This window comes from Hyla sarda, chromosome 4 (assembly GCF_029499605.1).
Source record: "Hyla sarda isolate aHylSar1 chromosome 4, aHylSar1.hap1, whole genome shotgun sequence".
Classification (NCBI taxonomy): Eukaryota; Metazoa; Chordata; class Amphibia; order Anura; family Hylidae; genus Hyla; species Hyla sarda.
The window spans coordinates 335676613-335701755 of NC_079192.1; the positions used below are offsets into that span (position 1 = coordinate 335676613).

The 25143-nt window shown below is 40.1% G+C and overlaps 1 protein-coding gene across 8 annotated transcripts in view; it reads left to right on the forward strand.

Moving 5' to 3' along the window:
- The window catches only part of TENM2 (teneurin transmembrane protein 2), a 2592228-nt gene that overhangs the window by 531581 nt on the left and 2035504 nt on the right, over positions 1 to 25143 (forward strand). The window lies entirely within an intron of this gene.

Here is a 25143-nt window from a genome sequence, read left to right on the forward strand (position 1 = left end):
TGCACAGAGCAAGTTCGCTCTGTGCGTAATGACGGGCGATACAGGGGCAGGGGCAGCGTGACATCATGGCTCCGCCCCTCATGACCTCACGGCCCATTCCCCTTAATGCAAGTCTATGGCAGGGTGCGTGGCGAGTCCCATAGACTTGTATTGATGGGGGCGGGCCGTGACGTCACAAGGGGCGGAGCCATGACGTATCGATGCTCCAGCCCCTGTATTGCCCGTCATTACGCGCAGAGCGATCTCGCTCTGTGCAGTAATGATAGCGGGGTGCTGCAGCAGCGATCCCTGGGGTCCCCAGCAGCGGGACCGCGGCGATCTGACATCTTATCCCCTATCCTTTGAATAGGGGATAAGATGTCTAGGGGCGGAGTACCAATTTAAGTAGTGGGTAAGTAGTGGTCCTACTTATTTCATTTACAGTTATCTATGCACATATGAATATATACTATTTGCTATTTTTTTCTACTTTTTACATTACATTATACTTCATAAATCAACAACCATTGCAAAATAAAAAGACAAAATTGTTCCAGCAAGCCACTTTTTCAAAAACCCCTTCTCATCTAGAGCTGTTGAAATGTCCCACATTTTTGCACAAATAAGCTATTGGATAAAAATTAGCACCAAAAATAGCCAAGAAAACTGCTCAGGGTTCAGGTGGTAAATGAGTGGAATGTCCGCCTTGAAAAGATGGGTGGATATTCCGCGCATTAGAATAATCCGGGGGGTGCTAGGACTGCTCGAAAATTTGCTGTCTCATAGACCGCAGTGCATTTCCAAGCGGAATCCACAGAAGCAGGTCTATTCTTTCTGCAGACTTTGCAATCTGGTTTTCTGCCGAGGAAATTTCACTGCATGCATAGTGCAACAGAATTCTATTGAAATCAATGGTACTCTGCTGCAGCAGAATATCAGTGCAGAATATTCTGGCGGAATTCCGCATAGACATTTTGTCATGTGAACATAGCCTAAGGCTGGGATCACACTGAAGAATTTCCTCACTGAATATAATCCTTATCAGGAACTTCCATTGACATAAATGGGGCTTTGATTCCATGATGAAACCTGGAAGAACTTCCACATGCTAATTCTGCTTGAATCTTCCTCGAATTACTTGTGTGCCATAGTTTTTGCATGGAAAAGTAGAGGAAATTCAATGAGGAAATGCTGAAAGGTTTGAGCAGAAGCATGGCAATCCCATCGTGTGAACATGGCCTAAGGCTGGGTTCACACAGTGGGATTTCCATACCTTCACTCAAACTTCTTCCAGCCAAGCTGGCTGCGGATTTTTTGCAATGAATGTGCATGCAATCTGTGCTGAATTTGTGTGGAATTTCTTGTGCTCACCAGTCACCACACGTAGATTCAGAACTGAATTTAGAGTCTCATTGGCCCTCATTTACTAAGAAAATCGGGTTGTAAGTCTATCTTGCTTTCTTACCCGACTGCTTTTTTCCCCTGGTATTTATTATTATGTTGCATCCTGTTTGTCGCACGTGGGTTTTGTTGGTTTTGGTTTCCAACTCCTCTGAGCTCTCGGGAAAAAATCCACAACAATACAACAAATTCGGGTTGGATACCTTAATAAATACGTGGAAAAGCTCAGAAATGTCGGGTTACGCCCCTCTTTCGGGTTTGGGAGAATCCACATCGGGTCCGTCGGGAAAAAATGTCGCATCGTGTCGCAGACTGGCGCACGATGTCTGCGACATGGCGCAGACAAATATGCGACAAAAAAACCCGACAAAAGAGGTCGGGTTTAGAATAGTAAATGAGGGCCATTGACTTCAATGGGACTCTCTCCTAACATTCTGCTAAAATAATTGACATGTTCATTCCTTTGGCGGAATCCAGAATGCAGCATTTTCACAGCAGAAAATCTGCTGCATGAATGGGAAGAAGAAACTGCATTTACCACAATTTAACTTTATGTAGCAGAATTTCCAAGCAGGATTTTTGTGCCCGATTCCACACAAAAGTCTTGCCGTGTGAAGATGCCCTAATGGTAAATCCCAATCTTACATGTTGTGATGGAGTGCAGATCTGTGTGTAAGTGGTCTTGCTGACAGCAATATCCATAGACTGGACCCAGTTGGGATGATAGCCAGATACTATGTTATTTTATTACTTTTATTGTTGTTTAACATTGATCGATCAATATATGTACAGGGTCGATGGGATTAATAAAACAGAGAAATATGCTGGCAGGAGATGTTTAAATCAACACATATTTTTTCTGTTTGCTATGACATGTGAATAAAATGCATTGCTTACCTGCCACGAGATAATGTGACATTAGCAATGCTCTTCACGCTTTCTTGGTGTGTTTTTCACACAGTGTTAAAACAATTAACGAATATTAAACAGCCATGGAGACGATTGGAAATGAATTGATGCATTACATGATGAGCTGTTTATGAGGGTTAATAGCAAATGTTAATCAATATACATGGAAGATCTTACTCCAATACAGGGACTTTTTTTTTCTTTTAACTAATGAATCTTTATCACAACTATTGACTTGCTTTGAATGACAAGTCTGAAAGTGCTTTAGTCTTCCCTAGACGGACTGGCGGTGATGGTAAAATTATACACAAGTACACAATGATCATTTTGGTAATGAACATTTTCCTTGGCAGGATGAAATACAGTTGTAGTCAGGGCTTTATTGAAATGAGTAGGAAATTATGCATAAACAGTCTTTATTATCACAGTCTTTATTATCCCACAAATTGACCCAATATATCCTCACATAGGTGTTTGGCCGTACTGTCTCTTTAATTAGATATTGAAAAACGGATGCACTTTAATCAATGTTACCTTTTTGTCCAAATGTTATTCCTACCTAGATGGCATTAGAGGGGTTAATTAGTCAATATAGATTAAGCGCAATATTCACGTTATTGTGTATACCCCAAAGATGATTAAAGTTCACCAGAGTATCAATAGACTTACCTTTCCTTATTACAGTAACGTAAAAGATAAGAGAATAAAAGAGAAATGGCAGAATTTAATTTCCCTATTAACTAAAATAACTGCTTATAGATACACTGATAATGACTCTTGGCAATATTTGCTTATTAGAATTTTAATGACAGTGATGACCTCTATAGAAGGGCTACCTTGGAGATAAGGACTGATATCTTTTCAGACGGAAAGAAACTCATTCTTTTGGGTATTATGATTTTCTGTATTAAATATTTTTAAATAAAATAAAAAGACAAAGAAACAGTGTCCCAATATTGCCAAGGGTCTAGTCCTATACATGAAAAAAAAAAAAAAAGAAAAGTAATAAACTATACTGTTATATGTAGCAAATTAATATATAAAAAATAAAAAATAAAACTTTCGGATGTTGAGGGACACTGTAAATTTTAAAAATCTATGCCATGCTTTATACAGTAGGTGGTTGGTTATGCCAAATTTTGGGTGGTTTTGGGGGTTATCCAGCATAAGGTGATTTTAGTACGTACCTGGCAGACGGTAATGGACATGCTTAGGAAGGATCTGCGCTTGTCTTGGGCTAAATGGCTATGCTGTGAGATTACCAGAACACTGTGGCTAGCTTTCTCTGAACTTGTATTTCCTGTTTTCTGTTCTCTTGTTTGCCTACAAATCCCATGATACCATTTTCCTCCTTCCCACACATCAGCCACCCCACCCATTGAAACATAAATGAGCTGCAGACCTGTGGTTTTCAATCAGAGTGCCTCCAGCTGTTGCATTACTTGCAGATTGCTCTCTCCACCCATTGATGCAGACAGGCTCCCTATCATCAGCTGACTATTGAGTCAGGTCTCGACCGCATTGCAAGCTGGGAAAAATCCGAGACAACAGTCATTTTGTATGCTGTTAAAAATAAATATTGGGGTGAAAATCACAGAAGAATTGTGAGAAAACCGTCACACACAGGTACAGACACTATATTATGAACTGCACTAACTTTACAGCCCCTGTAGCATAGTCAAATAAATAAAAAAACGGGAATACCCCTTTAAATTTAGCAGCAATGCACATAAAGGATGCACATAAAGGACTACAGTGTAGTCAGAGGTTCCCAAGCAATAGCAGCTGCTTTTTTACATCACCATCACGTGCAATGTTTTGGTAGATAAACTGCCTTTCTCTGACATAAAGCAACAATTTACAGTACAGTGATCTTAAATAGGTTTTAAAGAGAACCTGTCACACTGAAAACGCAATCTGATCTGCAGGCATGATGTAATGAGCAAAAGGGGCTGAGCAGAATCATATATAGATTTGTGGGAAAAGTTCAGGGATAACTTGTCAAACTGTTTATGTCTTTACAAATGATGAGAAATGTCAATTACTGAGTATGGCTCCTCATTTGACTACTATGTACATAGATAGCTGTCAATCAATGAGTAAAGTCAGAGAAAAAGTATATATCAGTCTTCCCAGCTCCTTCTGCTCTCCAATGTAGTGCCTGGTGATTGAACTGCATATTTAGTATTGCATGTTCCCTTAAAAGGGGTACTCCGCTGCCCTGCTTCCGGAGCTCCACTCCCCTACATCTGGAAGTTTATTGTTCCGAACGCTTTGTGCGGGCTTCCGTGTTCAGGGCCACCCCTCGTGACACCACGCCACCTCCACATAGACTTTCGTTGAGGGGGCGGGCGTGACATCACGAGGGGTGGGCATGTTGTAAAGAGGGGCGGCCCTGAACACGGAAGCCCACACATAGCGTTCGGGAACAATAAACTTCCGGACGCTGGGGAGCGGAGCTCCGGAAGCAGGGCAGCGGAGTACCCCTTTTACAAATCCCATTCACACACAGTGTATTAAAAAAAGAAATAAATGAACATAGCAGATTTGTGCATGAAGTGGATTTTCAAATACTGAATGTAACATGCTGTCACTGTTGATGAAATGTTGCTGTTTTTTTTTTTTTTTTTACAGCAGATTTCTTTCATTGCAGTGCAAATGAATGTAATTTGTGGCAGAAAACTGCTCCAAAATCTACAATGAAATCAATTCAGATTTATTACGGAATTGTGGGACATATTTTAGGCCTATTCATCTGCATCTAATGCCTTATACTGTGGCCTTAGCCTAGGTGTTGGCAGGAATCCACAGTAGCTTGTTTTACATACAGATCTGTTTTATAAATGTTCTGTACAGCCTAAAGCAGTATTTAGCTCAGTATTTTGCCTCTGTATCTGTAAGCCAAGATCAGAAGTGGAACGTAAAAAGAAAAATGAGTTCTGAAACACACACCTAGGTTTTTGGTTTCAAATGTTGGTGCAAAATGCTATGCCAAATACTACTGTGTAAAGCAAGTTTTACCTTCATGTATTCCGGTCCCGGAACATTGGTTTAGCACCAAAATTCAAGCACCAAAATTGTACTGAATAAGTAAGGTCTTGGTCACCCATACAGGATTTATTGAGACTTCCTATTAACCATGTTTTTTCTGGTTAAACTAGATTGACATGTGTTTTTTTTTAAAGTCAAATTATATAACTATGGTGTCCCGGTACCATATTGCATACCGTACCTTGTATGGTGGTCCCCAAAGTCAGAGTTACTACGTTCAGGTAGGGTTCCCCCAGGTGGGACAGCCTCTAGTCGCCTCTCTTCTACTCTAATTATATAATGTTTCTATGTACATATTTAATAATAATGTATATTTAATGTAATGTATAGTATACTTACCTTGTTAACGTCGCAGGACCTTCGGTCATGTGACTATGTTAATTCCTCTATGGTATGTTATAGGACCTATGGAGGTCCTTGGGTCACATGCTACCCATAATTCTGTGTAAAGGTGATTGACAGAAGTATTGGACCAATTAGCTCTAGTCCAGCCCCTGCCCACATAAGGGAGCTGTAGCCAATTATCGCTCTCTTGGGTTGCTGCTCTCGTGGAGGCCGGACTAGCAGGACGGATCTGCGCAACTTTCAACGACACGCTAGGCCAGAAAACCTACCGGCCTCAGCCTAAACTAAACCGTGAGTTCTAGACTAATCCCCGCTAAAGCTAGCGTGACTACTGGACTGCAACTAAATCCCCTGAATCCAGTGAAACAGTGCATATCAGTCTAAGGACTGCTTAAGGTCCCAACCACTGTCAATCTTTAAAAGACTTTGCATGTATAGAGACTGTTCCGGTTATGAAGCTTGCAAAAAATCTTCAGTAAAGTTCCAACTGTTTTCAGAAAACTCTCCAGTTGTGGACATTCAATTATTCTATACCTCCCTATCGCTCTTGGGAAGGGTGGTGGTAGGACAAGCATTGCAGAGGAGCCCTCACCCGGGCATCACGAATAGAAAGGGTTAACCAGACACCCTTTAGTCACCGCACAGCTACACACCATATACCCTACTCCCCCAGGCTATCACATAACTACTATAGCTTAGTAGATATACAGTGTTCATAGAAAATATTACCATTTTCAGTTTAGGGTTATTGTCCAAGATGTCCTTGTAACAGCTTCCACTATGACAATTTCTCCATCATAATAAGCACTAGATGTGAACAAGTGTATTGTCAGGCTAGAGATCACTGCTTGTGGCTATCATTATAGTCAAATGCAAAAGGAAATTTGTTATGGTTCTGAGAAATACAATATAATAAAGTCCTCTTGGAATATCTCTGGTTCATTTACTCCTGCGTGAACACGTTGTAAGTATAGTGGGAAATATGTGTAAAGGACAAGTGTAGAGCAGACTGGATTTCTCCTTGTTATTTCTAGTAATCTCACTTTGCATGATTGTATTCTTACCACTAAAAAACTATGGAATGTGTAAACAAGAAGGATTATGATTATGATAATAAACTCTATAATTGTGTTAGGTAGCCCTGAAGTTGTGAACGCTGCTTCTATTTTAACCTAGAGGAGTGTAGAGTTAATTGAGCCGTCTATTGAATTATGTGCAGCTATTCTGTTTTGTAGTATATTTAAGTATGTGGGCTTTTTATGAAGCAGGGAAGAAGAGGTTAGTTTCCATTTATTCATATCATATCCGTCGATGCTGTTCTACACAATTTTTCTTACTCTATAAGTAATTAAGTCATTGTTGCACTTTCTCTCTCATGACGTATACATATATATATATATATATATATATATATATATATATATATATATAGGCAAAAACTATTTAGCCACCTATACATCTGAAATAATTGTGTGTCTTGACTGAACACATGACAGTATTTGTAGTGACTCTAAGAGGTGTCTCAAGGGCAGTAATAAAACTATGATGAGATAACTAGTGTTTCCATTTACCATTTCCTGTCTAGTTGCTCTATGAATTTCTAGGCGAGTGCATGTGTTCGCTGTCATTTAGGAAGTTTATTTGATCCAGTTTATGGCAAAACAGGGAATTGCAGCATTTTTTTAACGGAACTTAATTTTATTCAATTGCAATAAAGGTTATTTATGGATGTTTGAGTACAGCAAAGTGTAAATAACCCAACTTAAAGCAGATGTGGGGATATTGCATTGTGTTTATCTCTATTTAGCTGGGACCCTTAGAAGCCAAGGTATTTCCTCACTGCTGGATGCTAACCACTATCGTGTTTCCTCGAAAATAAGTCACTGTCTTATATTTATTTTTGCTCAAGAAGACACTCTATCAATTATGTTTAGTGGATGTCTTATTTTTATTAAGTATGGTACAACAATACAACAATCTACATTTATTCAAATACAGTTAAGTGGTCTTCTTCTGGAAACATTTATTCAATTATTTCTTTGGGCTCAGTAGTAGACTGATTGCCGAAGCTTTTCCCTTATCCCCTTGGGTTTGTGTGGGGTGAGAAAGACCAGTAAAATGGCAGCCACAGCTTTATTATTTCCCCTGAGGACCCACAAAGCAGAACTTTCTGTTCTTCACTTCACTGAGGAGACTTTCACTTTCTGTCTCCCTCTATGTCCCTGCTGGCAGCACGAACAGAAGGACCAGGACCTGACAGAGGGAGCCAACCTTGTTGATAGGGCTACCTGCACCTCTCCGGTCACCTCCGAGATAGCAGTTGTCACGATCGGGCAGATGAGAAGGGCTGCCCATCTTCTTTACCGCTCTGCACCGATACGCTTAGCCACGCCTACCACTATGTCTTTTTTTTCTTATATGTCTTATATTACACCAATGCTTAGAAATTCTGTTATGGCTTATTTTATGGGTATGTCTTATTTCAGACAAACAGGGTACTATCAAAAGGCATGCATGACCATAACAAACAATGGAAGTACCAAGTACAGTATCAAGACCCCAATGTAAGAATATTATATGGTGGGAACTATGTACTAAAGCATGGAGCATATCTGTATTTCTAACTATTCACCAGGAATTGTGAAAATGGCATAGGAAAGATAGATAGATAGATAGATAAAGAAAAAAAATAAGTGCCAGTGTCCCTGATCCGATCACAACCCATGTATATAGAAAACCATGGTGTAGCACTTCAATTAAAGTAAAACAAATCAAGGTGCAGTTTATTCAGCTCATGCTGGAGTGCTGCACCATTGTGTTATATATATATATATATATATATATATATATATATATATATATATACATATATATATATATATATATATATATATATATACATATATATATATATATATATATATATATATATATATATATAATGTTAACTTACCACCAGAATTTAGTTTTCTGCTGCACATACTCGTACAACTTTGCAACACACACACATTAAATTTTAACAAAAATAAAAGAAGTCCCTACAAATGTTTTGGACAAATTCTTTAGCCATGTTCTTCCTAACTCCACCCAGGCATATGACTGATCACATGCTTGGGACATCAATGGTCCTATCTTGCATTTTGTGTGTTTATTTGAATATTAAAGTAACTTTATGATTTCATCCGTTTGTTAAACAACAGATGAAACAGGTGCAAACCATTTTTCAAAATGTTCTTCTTTCTTTATGCTTCCGCTGCCCACACATTTTTTTTTATTTAACTCTGCTACTAACTTACACTGGATCATTCCATTATCACCCATTTTGAGAAAGACTGTTCTAGTGTGTCTTCTGATATCCAGCTAGACACTGCTGATACAGATACAGATGGATTTAAAATGTAAACACACAAAAAAAAGACAGAATATGTATTCAATTATATGAAGCATAAATAGTTTTTTTTAATCTTTTCTGTTAAAAAATATTCAGCGAGAATCTTAGTTACTGATGTATCATATGTTTGTAGTCTTTTTTGTTATGATACATCAGAAACAAGCGTATATGAATTAAATGAAAAGTTTCTTAACATCTATGCAATTACATACATTTAAAATCATAAAAAAACACACAAGAAAAGGAAAAGTAATTGTCCAATGTAATGAACAGATATAATTAGAAAATAACCCAGTAGGGAAAGGAGGGATGGAGACCTAAAACCATGTACAGCATAAGAGCATCCAATTGTAAACCGATGTACATTTAAACATTGGCGGCTAAAGTGCAGGGCTATGTAAATATAATAGCACAAAACATGGGTCACCTAATGCTACAATATGCAAGATAGTGATCCAGGCATAAAGCTGACATGTAAAAGAATGTATAAGGTAGATCCATAGTAACTTGCCTAATGGCTAGGTAACAGGCCTCCAGAACCCGATGTTTTGTCACCAGACTTATATCAATGGCACTTCTGTGTTCATTATTTTGTGATGAGACATGCTGTTAGCACGTTCCTTGGGGGTGTCAAAGTATCTATACTTATAAACTCTAAGGAATGATTCCTGGGGCTCCTGTCAACAACAGGCCAAACAATCAAAAATCAATTCAAATGTGTGCATGCTAGGTGTTTTAACATTTATTTTTAACCTTATGTTTAACACTGACCACAGTAAATATCATTTTTATTACACTTATTATTGAAGTTACACATTATTTGTATTACCGTATATGCCGACGTATAAGACGACTTGGCGTATAAGACGACCCCCAACTTTTACAGTTAAAATATAGAGTTTGGGATATACTTGCCATATAAGACTACCCCTCCTACCGCGATGTACGGTACCTTGTAGTTCCCCCCACATTAGGTAGGCATCATGTTCCCCCACATTAGGTAGGCAGTATAGTTCCCCCCACATTAGGTAGGCAGTATAGTTCCCCCCACAGTAGATAGGCAGCATAGTTCCCCCCACATTAAGTTGGCAGTTCCCCCACATTAAGTTGCCAGTTCCCCCACATTAGGCTGCCAGTTCCCCCACATTAGGTTGCCAGTTCCCCCACATTAGATTGCCATCTCCCCCACATTAGGTCGGCAGTTCCCCACAATAGTAGGCAGCTCCCCCACAATAGGTCGGGAGTTACCCCACATTAGGTCAGCAGTTACCCCACATTAGTAGGCAGCTCCCCCACATTAGTAGCAGTTCCCCCACAATAGTAGGCAGCTCACCCCACATTTGTAGGCTGCTCCCCCCACATTAGGTCAGCAGTTCCCCCACAATAGTAGGCAGCTCCCCCCACATTTGTAGGCAATTCCCCCACATTAGGTCAACATTTCCCCCACAATAGTAGGCAGTTCCCCCACAATAGTAGGCAGCTCCCCCCACATTTGTAGGCAGCTCCCCCCACAATAGTAGGCAGCTTCCCCCACATTTGTAGGCAGCTCCCCCCACATTTGTAGGCAGCTCCCCCCACATTAGGTCAGCAGTTCCCCCACAATACTAGGCAGCTCCCCCCACATTAGATTGGCAGCTCCCCCCAACAGGCATACAGCTTCCAGCCATATACAGTGTATTGCTGCCGGCTGTATGTCTGTACTGGTCTGCCCCCACAGTGTTCCGATCACCGCTCCTCCGGCCGGGATCACCATCTACTGCTATGGCCTATGGACCATAGCAGTAGGTGCCGGGACCGGGGAGCGCTGACCGGATCACTTAAGATAGCACGGCCGGTCACTCACCAGGCCCCTGTCAGCACGCATCCTCCTGCGGTCCTCCTGGTCCTGCGCTCCTCTGCCTCTATGGTTGTAGGCACGTGACATCACTGACGTCCCGTGCATACAACCATAGAGACAGAGGACCGGACCGCAGGAGGACCGAAGGAGGATTGCAGGAGGACACGCGCCGCCGGGGAATGGTAAGTGACCGGCGGAAATCCTTTTGTCCCGAAAAGATTTTTCAGGACACAGGGATGTCCGGCATAGGAATACCTATGATTATCTGCCCGGGCCGGCTCCCATGTGTGGCTGCAGGCGGGGGGGCGGCCAGAGAAGCTAAAAACTAATACTGTATACTAAAAACCAGCGGGCCTCCAGCTTTTGTAAAACTACAACTCCCAGCATGCCCGGAAGAGCCTTTGCCGTGCTGGGAGTTGTAGTTTCACAACAGCTGGAGGCACCCTGGTTTTTAGTATACAGTATTAGTTTTTACTTGCTCTGGCCGGCCCCTGCCTGCAGCCCTACACAGGAGCCGGCCTGGGCAGATAATCAGAGGTTTTCCTATCCTGGACCTCAAGTCAGAAGAAAATTTGGGGTTAAAAAGTCTTATATGCCGGGATATATGGTATTTATATTATGATTAGTATGTAGTAATAGTATATGACTTCAAGCTACTATTAATATTAGGGAGCCTACATACTATTATTTTTAGCATTAACAGTAGCACAGCTACATGTTGTTAGTTGTATGATTGTTAGTAATAGTTGTTAACATAGTTTGGCTAAATGCTCATATTGTATAGTTATTACTATTATTTTTAACCCCTTCCTCTGCTATGCTATTCGGGCTTTAGTACCCAATTGTTTTTCTATTGTCGTCTTTCAAATGCCGTAACTTTTTTTTAAATTATTGATAAAGACAAATGAGAGCTTGTTTTTTTGTGGGACAAGTTGTTATTTTTAATGCCCACCATTTGTGGTTCATATATCTTATTGGTTCATTTTTATTTACTCTTTTTTTTTTTTTGCTGGTCTAAAAAATTAATTTGTTGTAATATGGTAAAAACAAAATGATTATTATTAATTAGCGTTATTCTGTGGATGAGTATGATTATAGCGATACAAAATTAATTTAGGTTTTTGTTTATTACATTGTCATAATAGAAACATTAAAAAAAATATTAGTGTCGCCACATTTTTCATCTGACAACACTATATTAGGGCTATTTTTTTATGGGAAAACTTGATGTTTTAATTGGTATTATTTTCGGATATGTCTGACTTTTTGATCATTTTCTTTTCCATTATTTGGGAGGTTAATTAACAAAATACCACAATCCTGTTTTTCTTTTTTACAGTGTTTATCCTGCAGGATAAATAATAAAATTATTTTATTGTCCGGGTGGATACATACATAGTGACACCAAATATGTGTATTTTTAATTATTTTCATTTTTTTTTATGTTTCATGCATAAAAATGAATTTAAAGGAAACATCACACCCTCTCCCATAGACATGAATGGAGGGGTGCGGTGTGACATCATGTCCCTGTCTTGGAGGCAGCGCCCGGCACAGAATGCTGGGGGCTGCAACGAGATCGCTGGGATCCCCAGCGGCAGGACCCCTGCGATCATACATCTCATCCCCTATCCTTTGGATAGGGGATAAAATTTGTAAAGCCGGAATACCTCTTTCACCCCTTAACTACCACAGACGTAAATGTATGTCCTGGTACGGAGGTAGTTAGCGCACCAGGATGTACATTTATGTCCTGTGTATGATTGCGAGCATCAGAGCAGTGTTCACATCATACACTGCAGGTCCCGGCTGCTATCAGCAGACGTGGACCTGCTGGTAGTGGCAGCCATCCGCGATTGCGGAATTTGTGGCACTGCACATGTTAAAATAGATGATTGGATCACCCGCAGCGCTGCCGCGGGGATCTGATCATCTGTAGTGGCAGCCAAAGGTCCCCTCACCTGACTCCGGCCATCTCCTTGGGTCTTCTGCTCTGGTCTGAGATCGAGCAGACCAGAGCAGAAGATGACCGATAATGCTGATCAGTGCTATGCCCTATGCATAGCACTGAGCAGTATTAGCAATCAACTGATAGTCCCCTATGTCTGAACTAACAAAATATAATGTTAATGATCCCATATGGTGAACGGCGTAAACGGAAAAAAAAAGTCCAAAAATGCAGCTTTTTTGGCACATTTTATTCCAAATTTTTTTTTTATAAAAAGTGATCTAAAAGTTTATATATATATATATATATATATATATATATATATATATATATATGCAAATGTGGTATCAATAAAAAGTAAAGATGATGACACAAAAAAGGATCCCTCATACCACCCCATATACGGAAAAATTTAAAGGTTATAGGTGGTCAAATTACGGCAATTTTACATTACTGATTTTGTACAAAAAGTTCAAGATTTTTTTTAAGCGGTACAAAAATAGAAAAGTATCTAGCCATGGGTATAATTTTAACTGTATTGACCCCCCCCCCCCCCCCCCCCAAAAAAAAAAAAAAAAAAAAAAAAGAACACGTGTAGTTTTTACCGTAAAGTGTACAGTGTAAAAACAAAACCCTCCAAAATGTGCAAAATTGTGGTTTTCATTTAAATTTCCTTCCTAAAAAAAATATTTCTTATGGTTCGTCATTTCTTATCACTTTTTGGTAAAATGAGAGGTTTCATTAAAAGTACAATTAGTCACACAAAAAACAAGCCCTTAGATGGGTCTGTAAATGGAATTTTAAAAGAGTTATGGATTTTAGAACGCGAGGAGTAAAAAATGAAAATGCTAAAATAAAATTGGCCTTGTCCTTAAGGTCAAAATGGACTTGGTCCTTATGGGGTGAAGACAAAAATCCCAACCCTTGCTTAACCCCTTCAGGACCAAGCCCATTTTGGCCTTAAGGACCAGAGCATTTTTTGCACATCTGACCACTGTCACTTTAAACATTAATAACTCTGGAATGCTTTTAGTTATCATTCTGATTCCGAGATTGTTTTTTCGTGACATATTCTACTTTAACATGGTGGTAAATTTTTGTGGTAACTTGCATCCTTTCCTTGTGAAAAATCCAAAAATTTGATGAAAAATTAGAAAATTTTGCATTTTTCTAACTTTGAAGCTCTCTGCTTGTAAGGAAAATGGATATTACAAATAAAAAAAAATTTTTATTCACATATACAATATGTCTACTTTATGTCTGCATCATAAAAGTGACGAGTTTTTACTTTTGGAAGACACCAGAGGGCTTCAAAGTTCAGCAGCAATTTTCCAATTTTTCACAAAATTTTCAAACTCACTATTTTTCAGGGACCAGTTCAGGTTTGAAGTGGATTTGAAGGGTCTTCTTATTAGAAATACCCCACAAAAGACCCCATTATAAAAACTGCACCCCCCAAAGTATTCAAAATGACATTCAGTCATCATTTTAACCCTTTAGGTGTTTCACAGGAATAGAAGCAAAGTGAAGGAGAAAATTCACAATCTTCCTTTTTTACACTCGCATGTTCTTGTAGACCCAATTTTTGAATTTTTACAAGGGGTAAAAGGAGAAAATGTATACTTATATTTGTAGCCTGATTTCTCTCGAGTAAGCACATGCCTCATATGTCTATGTAAAGTGTTCGGCGGGCGCAGTAGAGGGCTCAGAAGGGAAAGAGCGATAAGGGGATTTTGGAGAGTACGTTTTTCTGAAATGGTTTTTGGGGGGCATGGTGCATTTAGGAAGCCCCTATGGTGCCAGAATAGCAAAAAACCCTCACATGGCATATCATTTTGGAAACTAGACCCCTTGGGGAACATAACAAGGAATAAAGTGAGCCTCAATACCCCACAGGTGTTTCACGACTTTTGCATATGTAAAAAAAAAAATTTTTTTTCCACTAAAATGTGTGTTTCCCGCCAAATTTCAAATTTTTCCAAGGGTTAATAGCAGGAAATACCCCCCAATATTTGTAACCCCTTCTTTTCTGAGTATGGAGGTACCCCATAAGTTGACCTGAAGTGCACTATGGGCGAACTACAATGCTCAGAAGAGAAGGAGTCATATTTGGCTTTTTGAGAGCAAATTTTGCTCGGGGGGCATGTCACATTTAGGAAGCCCCTATGGTGCCAGAACAGCAAAAAATACCCACATGGCATACCATTTTGGAAACTAGACCCCTTGCGGAACGTAACAAGGGGTACAGTGAGCATTTGCCCCCCACTGGTGTCTGACAGATCCTTGGAACAGTAGGCTGTACAAGTTTTCATTTTCACGGACCACTGTTCCAAAGATCCATCAGACACCTGTGGGGGGTAAATTCTCACTGCACCCCTCATTACATTCCGTGAGGGGTGTCGTTTACGAAATGGGGTCACATGTGGAGTTTTGTTTTTTTTGCGTTTGTCAAAACTGCTGTAACAATCAGCCACCCCTGTGCAAATCACCTCAAATGTACATGGTGCACTCTCCCTTCTGGGCCTTGTTGTGCGCCCCCAGAGCACTTTGCGCTCACTTATGGGGTATCTCCGTAGTCGGGAGAAATTGCGTTACAAATTTTGGGGGGATTTTTTCCCTTTTACCTCTTGTGAAAATGTAAAGTATAGGGCAACATCAGCATGTTAGTGTAAAAAATAAAAACATTTTACACTAACATTCTGGTGTAGACCCCAACATTTCCTTTTCATGAAGGGTTAAAGAAGAAAAAGCCCCCCAAACCTTGTAACGCAATTTCTCTCGAGTACGGCGATACCCCATATGTGGCCCTAAACTGTTGCCTTGAAATACGACAGGGCTCCAAAGTGAGAGCGCCATGTGCATTTGAGGCCTAAATTAGGGATTTGCATAGGGGTGGACATAGGGGTATTCTACGCCAGTGATTCCTAAACAGGGTGCCTCCAGCTGTTGCAAAACTCCCAGCATGCGTGGACAGTCAACGGCTGTCCGGCAATACTGGGAGTTGTTGTTTTTCAACAGCTGGAGGCTCTGCTTTGGAAACAGTGGTGTACCGGACGTTCTTATTGGGGGAGGGGGGCTGTGTAGGGGTATGTGTATATGTAGTGTTTTTAACTTTTTATTTTATTTAGTTTTAGTGTAGTTTAGTGTTTTTAGGGTACAGTCACATGGGCGGGGGATTACAGCGAGTTTCCCAGCGCAAAATTTGCTGCATCTCAAGATGCGAGAAACCCACTGTAAAAGTCTCGCCCATGTGAATGTACCTTGTACATTCACGGGGGTGGCGGGGGGGGGGGGGGGGGGGTTGCACCAGCTGTTGCAAAACCACAACTTCCAGCATGCATGGTCTGTTAGTGCATGCTGGGAGTCATAGTTTTGCAACAGCTGGAGGCACACAGGTTAGGAAACACTGAGTTAGAAACAGACAATGTTTCCCAACCAGGGTGCCTCCAGCTGTTGCAAAACTCCCAGCATGCGTGGACAGTCAACGGCTGTCCGGCAATACTGGGAGTTGTTGTTTTTCAACAGCTGGAGGCTCTGCTTTGGAAACAGTGGTGTACCGGACGTTCTTATTGGGGGAGGGGGGCTGTGTAGGGGTATGTGTATATGTAGTGTTTTTAACTTTTTATTTTATTTTGTTTTAGTGTAGTTTAGTGTTTTTAGGGTACAGTCACATGGGCGGGGGATTACAGCGAGTTTCCCAGCGCAAAATTTGCTGCATCTCAAGATGCGAGAAACCCACTGTAAAAGTCTCGCCCATGTGAATGTACCCTGTACATTCACGGGGGTGGCGGGGGGGGGGGTTGCACCAGCTGTTGCAAAACCACAACTCCCAGCATGCATGGTCTGTTAGTGCATGCTGGGAGTCATAGTTTTGCAACAGCTGGAGGCACACAGGTTAGGAAACACTGAGTTAGAAACAGACAATGTTTCCCAACCAGTGTGTCTCCAGTTGTTGCAAAACTACAACTCCCAGCATGCCCAGACAGCTGAAGGGCATGCTGGGAGTTGTAGTTCGGCAACATCTGAAGGGCCAGATGTTGCTGAACTAAAACTCCCAGCATGCCTGGACAGTCAGTGCATACTGGGAGTTGTAGTTTTGCAACAGCTGGAAGAGCACAGATTGGAGACCATTATACAATGGTCTCCAAACTGGGGCCCTCCAGATGTTGCAAAACTACAACTCCCAGCATGCATGGTCTGTTAGTGCATGCTGGGAGTTATAGTTTTGCAACAGCTGGAGGCACACAGGTTAGGAAACACTGAGTTAGAAACAATGTTTCCCAACCAGTGTGTCTCCAGTTGTTGCAAAACTACAACTCCCAGCATGCCCAGACAGCTGAAGGGCATGCTGGGAGTTGTAGTTCGGCAACATCTGAAGGGCCAGATGTTGCTGAACTAAAACTCCCAGCATGCCTGGACAGTCAGTGCATACTGGGAGTTATAGTTTTGCAACAGCTGGAAGAGCACAGATTGGAGACCATTATACAATGGTCTCCAAACTGGGGCCCTCCAGATGTTGCAAAACTACAACTCCCAGCATGCATGGTCTGTTAGTGCATGCTGGGAGTTATAGTTTTGCAACAGCTGGAGGCACACAGGTTAGGAAACACTGAGTTAGAAACAATGTTTCCCAACCAGTGTGTCTCCAGTTGTTGCAAAACTACAACTCCCAGCATGCCCAGACAGCTGAAGGGCATGCTGGGAGTTGTAGTTCGGCAACATCTGAAGGGCCAGATGTTGCTGAACTAAAACTCCCAGCATGCCTGAACAGTCAGTGCATGCTGGGAGTTGTAGTTTTGCAACAGCTGGAAGAGCACAGATTGGAGACCATTATACAATGGTCTCCAAACTGGGGCCCTCCAGATGTTGCAAAACTACAACTCCCAGCATGCCCAGACAGCCAAAGGCTGTCTAGGCATGCTGGGAGTTGTAGTTTTCAGACTCCTAGAAGCAGCAGTGAAGATCTTCACTGCTGCCTCTGAGGACTACATACTTACCTGCCGGTCCCGTCGCTGTTCCTCCACGTGGCCGGTCCTGCCGCTGCTCCTCGGTCCCGCCGCTGCTCCAGGTAAGTCCACCGGTCCCCACGTGTTCCCCCCGTGTGCCGCAGGTCCCCGCGAGCCCCCGCAGCCTTCTTCCCCCGTTCTGCCCGACTTCCAGGGGCGGGCAGTGCGGGGGATCTGAACTTTCACCCCAGATCACTGTGATTGGTCCACAGGGACCAATCACAGTGATCGCTGACCAGGACCATCAATGGATGGTCCTGGGGGGTGAAGCAGAAGTTGTCCCCTGCTGGAAACAGCGGGACTTCTGCCAGTTAACCCGTGCGATGCTGTGCATCGCCGGGTTAACTGAATGTCATTTATAAACGCCGGGATGCGCGAATGCACTGCACAACCCGGCGTTTATATATGACATTCTGCGGGAAGGGGTTAATGGAGTGGGTTAGGGTTGACTTAAATCTACTTCATTTTTAGTTGACATGTGAACCAAGTTTCATTAACATATCTCTAGCTATTTGGAAATGATGCTGGAATATATATATACGGTATATGTATATATATATATATATATATATATATATATATATATATATATATATTTACACATTGAGCTTCTTATATATAGATTATTAGGTGAATAACTAACATTCAAAAAATCGTTTTTCCTGTGTCAATAAAATGTCACTGAGCATATCTTTTTTATCTTGAGTACATCTCTTAAATGACATTTCCCATTAGATTTTGATATTTTGGAGCAATAAAGAAGTCATATTAATGTGTTCGAACTAACGTTTATCTTAAAAGGGGTTGGGGTTGTCAAACAAGTCAGCAAGTTATATATACTTGTTATGGAGCACCTAGTGCAGTTTTTATTCCCTCTGAGAACATTCTAATGTGTGTGACGCTGGTAAGATGAAGCAACTTCTAATCTGTTCATTTTTATTGCCTGTCTTCTACATTTTGCAGGATGACTTCTATATACACAAGCTACTCTGTATACACAAGGATTGATGGTAGGACTGAGCTTCTGATCACATGTGACCACTAACACTAGACACATTGGGTGAATGGTTAAATAGGTAATTCAAATAACTCTTAACCCCTTAAGGACTCAGGGTTTTTCAGTTTTTGCACTTTCGTCTTTTCCTCCTTACCTTTTAAAAATCATAACCCTTTCAATTTTCCACCTAAAAATCCATATTATGGCTTATTTTTTGCGTCGTCAATCCTACTTTGCAGTGACATTAGTCATTTTACCCAAAAATGCACGGCGAAACGGAAAAAAAATCATTGTGCGACAAAATCGAAGAAAAAACGCAATTTTGTAAATTTTGGGGGCTTCCGTTTCTACGCAGTGCATATTTCGGTAAAAACAACACCTTATTATTATTCTGTAGGTCCATACGGTTAAAATGATACCCTAATTATATAGGTTTGATTTTGTCGCACTTCTGGAAAAAATCATAACTACATGCAGGAAAATGTATACGTTTAAAAATGTCATCTTCTGACCCCTATAACTTTTTTATTTTTCCACGTACAGGGCGGTATGAGGACTCATTTTTTGCTCTGATCTGAAGTTTTTATCGGTATGATTTTTGTTTTGATCTGACTTTTTGATCACTATTTATTCCTTTTTTAATGGTATAAAAAGTGACCAAATGCGCTTTTTTTGACTTTGGAATTTTTTTGCGCGCACGCCATTGACCGTGCGGTTTAATTAATGATATATTTTTATAGTTCGGACATTTACGCATGCAGCGATACCACAAATGTTTATTTATTTATTTTTTTACACTGTTTTATTTTTTTATGGGAAAAGGGGGGTGATTCAAACTTTTATTAGGGAAGGGGTTAAATGACCTTTATTAACACTTTTTTTTAAACTTTTTTTTGCAGTGTTATAGGTCCCATAGGGACCTATAACACTGCACACACTTATCTCTTGCACAGATCACTGGCGTGCATTAACATGCCTGTAATCAGTGTTATCGGCGCTTGACTGCTCCTGCCTGGATCTCAGGCGCGGAGCAGTCATTCGCCGATCGGACACCGAGGAGGCAGGTAAGGGCCCTCCCGGTGTCCTGTAAGCTGTTCGGGATGCCGCGATTTCACCGCGGCGGTCCCGAACAGCCCGACTGAGCAGCCAGGTCACTTTCACTTTCACTTTAGAAGCGGCGGTCAGCTTTGATCGCCGCTTCTAAAGGGTTAATACCGCACATCGCCGCGATTGGCGATGTGTGGTATTAGCCGCAGGTCCTGGCCGTTGATGAGTGCCGGGACCGACGCCGGGACATATCGCGGGAGCCGGGACATATCGCGGGAGCCGGCGCAGGACGTAATTATACGTCCTGCGTCGTTAAGGGGTTAAAGGGGTATTCCAGGCAAAAACTTTATATATATATATATATATATATATATATATATATATATATATATATATATCAACTGGCTCCGGAAAGTTGAACAGATTTGTAAATTACTTATATTTAAAAATCTTAATCCTTCCAATAGATATTAGCTTCGGAAGTTGAGTTGCTGTTTTCTGTCTAACTGCTTTCTGATGACTCACGTCCCGGGAGCTGTCCAGCTCCTATGGGGATATTTTCCCATCATGCACAGCTCCCGGGATGTAACATCATCATTGAGCAGTTAGACAGAAAACTTCAGAAGCTAATAACTATTGGAAGGATTAAGATTTTTTAATAGAAGTAACTTTCCAGAGCCAGTTGATATATAAAAAAATGTCTTTTGCCTGGAATACCCCTTTAATCTAAAGGCGTAAACTAACCTAATTGCCAGACTGATATTCCTCGGAGTTTTGATTTTGGTGAGGAATTGGTTTGCAAATAAAATGCCACCAATAAGGATCTGGGAAAGACTAGAAGGAAAAACAAAAATTTATGAATACATTTTTTATAGAGATTAAGTGTAGAGAGACAAAAAATGAGGGAAAGATAGGAAATCTGAATTATTTATTTATTTTTTCCACTGTCATGGGAAGAGTATACATGTATTGTACTCTTGTAATTTTTGTAATGTATAATGCAGAATTATATTATATACATTGTTTCTCTGTTTTAACTATAAATAAATATAATATAAATGCAAAGTGCAATATTTGTTAAAAATTGTAAAAGCAAATAAAGAAATATTTTATTTAACAAAAAGATGTAAACTAAAATGTGGGACAGCTCATTTACAAATGAGCATTAGTTGTATAAGACACATTTACAATACTTATTTATAGCTCACTCAAAATCATATGGTAAATATAGTTTAAGACATGTACTCCAAATAAAGCACATGTTGCGTGACATTGTATTGATACAGTAAAAAGTATACCTTCTAAGATGCTGTTATTCACCTAATGATAGTGAAACAAATCATAGCCTACTGCAATGAATCATAATATTCAAGTGGATCTGTTATTGTAAAGGTACCAGAGAAAGTCAATTCTGAAAATAATAAAGCTTCCACTTTTCCACTTTTAAGTATCAAACAGAAAATGATTAACAAAAGGTTCAGCAAATGCTTGACAGCCGTTGTACAATATGTACCATGCCATTTTAAAAATGCTAAAATTGTTCCTGCACTGTGCATCCAATCAGATGGTTATAATTTTACACTATAGGGGACAAACAAAAGCAAACATTTCATAAATAGACAGCCTAAAATGAGAGAAAATTCTGAAATATTATTTAATGGCTACATCATGGACTGAAAAGTTCTTTATTGTTTAAGTTATGTCAACATAGTTAAATATATATTTTAACCCATTCCTTTCCCTTCAGAGTTGGATTGTGAAGTTTTCCTGCTCTGTATCGGGTGTCCCCATGCTTGGATCAATAGTCAGGTGCCGCAAAAAAAAAAAAAAAAAAAAAAATAATAATAATAATAATATATATATATATATATATATATATATATATATATATATATATATATTAATGTAAAAAATTTGATAATCCTTCTTCTAATAAAAATGTGATCCACCATAATACTGTTGATTTCTTTTTGTGAAATTGCTATTTCCTGTTGGATTTTTCTCCCTCCAACTACAAGTCCTAGGATCCCTTGCTTGTAAGTTTGAGGTCACTTTTCTTCCTCCATCACATCAGCCACCCCACCTATTGAAGCACACCTGAGACAATTCCGCGCAGCCATGTAGCGTATGATGTCCACCCAACATCAAGCAGTCACTCCACTCATTAAAGCACACAGGCTCCCTTTGAACACCTGACTAGGGATGTAATGTCTCGGGCTGCACTGCAACCTGGGAAAACCTGAGACGACACTCATTTTGTATGCTGTTAAAAAAAAACATTGGGATCAGATACAAATTGCAAGAACAGCCATATAACTCAGGTATGGACACTATATTATGAACTACACTAACTTTACAGCCCCTGTAGCATAATCAAAGAAAAAAATCCTGAAATACCCCTTTAAGCTAATTTCGGTCGTAAAGATCTATGCAGATCTCCTACAGCGTATATATGGATAATCCAGGTGGCCTCTCTTTTCCCCTGCTCCTTCTCCAGTTAAGCTACTGAGCACTCTACATGTTGGATTCCACAGAGGTGAGAAGGTTTGTGTCCCTGTTGATGACAAGTAACCATATGTTTAATCAGTCTGGGATGAAGGCGCTCTGAAGGCACCTTGACTTTGATGAAGGTGCTCTCTGAAAAGAATGAATATGCATCTCTTTGTGAAGCCTTTATAATATTTGCCACACGGGCAGAGTAGAAAGTCAGTGTAAAGTTAAATTGGAAACAAAAGAATTGGTTAGTTTAATTGGAACACCTCCAATCTGTAACAACAAACTTTAGTAGAATTTACTCCATTTAAAATTGCCATTCAATTGATGACTGTGAAGCCAGGGGAAGAAATTTCCTCCCCAGATCTCTGGGGGATAGCTTCGGAGTGATATTGTGATGTGTTTGTGCTCCTTAAAAAAATGCTCTATACACATCAAATGCCATGGTCCAAGCTCAAAGTTATCCTTACATTCCACAAAAGCCTCCATTTGTTCATTTATTTCATAACATCCTAATTCTTGCATTATTTCTCAGGATTACTCAACTTTTTCCACTGTTCTTCTGACATCAAGTCACATTCTCATTGAGTTACACCACTACCTACAACATATGGACAGGTTACTGCCTCTCCCAAGATCAGTACACTCTTCTCCTGCTGTGTTAAGCAGATGGATGAACTGGAAAGTAGTAATGTTACTTAAGTTCAAGGCATCTTATTCAGTTAGTATAAATGGAAACTGATGGGCCTATTATTGGTCCATGGAGTAGAAAATATATACTAACAGATCTTGGCAAATCAAATAAATATAACTGCTCCTAATGGATTCATCAGAATATTATTCATACATCATGTAAACGCACTTCTTTTGTACCATTACTTTAGGCTACAGCTGTAGGTATTTTCTTCCATGTTTCATCATACAGTCAATCCCAGATTTGAACCTATTAATTAAAAAGGCTGCAGAAGAAAGTTTATTTATGGCTTTGAATAACTGCGGCTCAGGATGAATAATGTTTCTCATATTTCTTTTTAAGAGCCGAATGCATGTTTTTCTGTCTGTGATATACTATATGGCACTAAAACTTAATGGAAATAATAACTGTCTTAATATACAATAAAATAGAGGGATACTAGGTCCATTTATATTATAAGCGAATTATATGATAGATGTGGAATGCTGTAGTCAGAAAATTTATTACTTATAATTTGCTATTACAGTTGCTTGGCAATATTTGTATAACTTACATAAGAATTCATTGTGTCTTGTAAAGAAGCCAAACTTGAAATGCTACTTCTGGTACTATAATGGATATTTGTTATTCTAAAAGTAAATTTGTAAAATTATAAGTCAACCTAAAAGCCATCATTATTAGCGCTAAACTGTAGACATATACAATAAACTGTAGGACAGGATAGTTATATTCCTCTGCTACTGCAGTGAAAAACCCAAACAATATTAAGGTCTACAGTCTTTAATGTAAAACTCTGGCGCAGAGACCAAATGTATTGTTCCATTCCTCATATAAACATAATATTTTAGCCAACAGTTATGTGCCATAGGTGTCTGGATGCTAAATAGCTAGGGGTGTCTTATTAGAACCTGTTACTATGCAATAGCCCAAAAATATTCCACTCATACAGTTCTTGTGGGCTATAATTTGACAGGTGGTACACATTGTGCAAACATTGAGGAAAGGCAGAACATCGTGCTCTGTAATGATTAAGGGCAAGACCCCAAACCAGCTGTCTGGAGATGGGTTTTTCTTTCCTAGAAAAATAATTGGCTTAGTAAGCATTACCAGTTAGTTTCCAAGACTCCTAGTTAGAGTAAAACACTAATTTGTAAGTAAAACCTCTTGAGGATACGTTTACATGCTTGTAACTCCCAGATGGTTACCCTCTGCGGGAAATCCGCTACAATACCATTTACTTCAATGGGTCCACCAGCAATCTGCAAATCTACAAACTTTTGTCACGCCCATTGACGTGAATGGTAGCATAACTCAACGTATTCTCTGCAGCATGTAGCTGGCTGTGAGATACAAGAGTGTGAACATACATAGAAGGTGGCCTGAGCTGCTTTGCATATCCTTTATGACCCAGGGATTATGTCAATAAAGGGGAAAAACATTTCTAAAACTTATAACTTATATAATAAATGTGGCACATGTCATGTAAAATTGTTTTATGGGGCAAATTAAACCAGAATTGTGTTGAATTTGCAACAGATAATTTGTTACCATGTGTTTATGGTACATGCACACGTGAAACCTTAGCTAAAGCTTTGATTATAAACATTTTTAATTATTTATTTATATTTATGTTAACCTCTTTGGGACGCAGGGTGTATGCATTTGCCCTGCATCCCTGATCCTTACGGACTCAGGGCGTACCTATACACCCTGAGTTTTTCCAGTCCCTGCTGCTCACCGGGTGGGGACCGGAACTGGATGCCTGCTGAAATCTTTCAACAGACAATGCCTGGGGTGGTCAATTCAGATCGACGATTTGTGGCAATTTCGGGTGAATCAGGTCCCCGGTGACCCGTAAAAAAAAGGATGATAGGTGCCGTCCGAGATGGCACCTATCATCCTTTAGCAGCAGGAGTGAGGTGGCACTGGTGCCACCTCACAATCGTCCTGATTAGTCGCCCGTTACTGGCTGACAAATCTTTACTCCTGTGGGGATGTCCTGTAACGTCACCCTCTCTGCTCCTGTTCCGGAGGGCAAGAGCAGG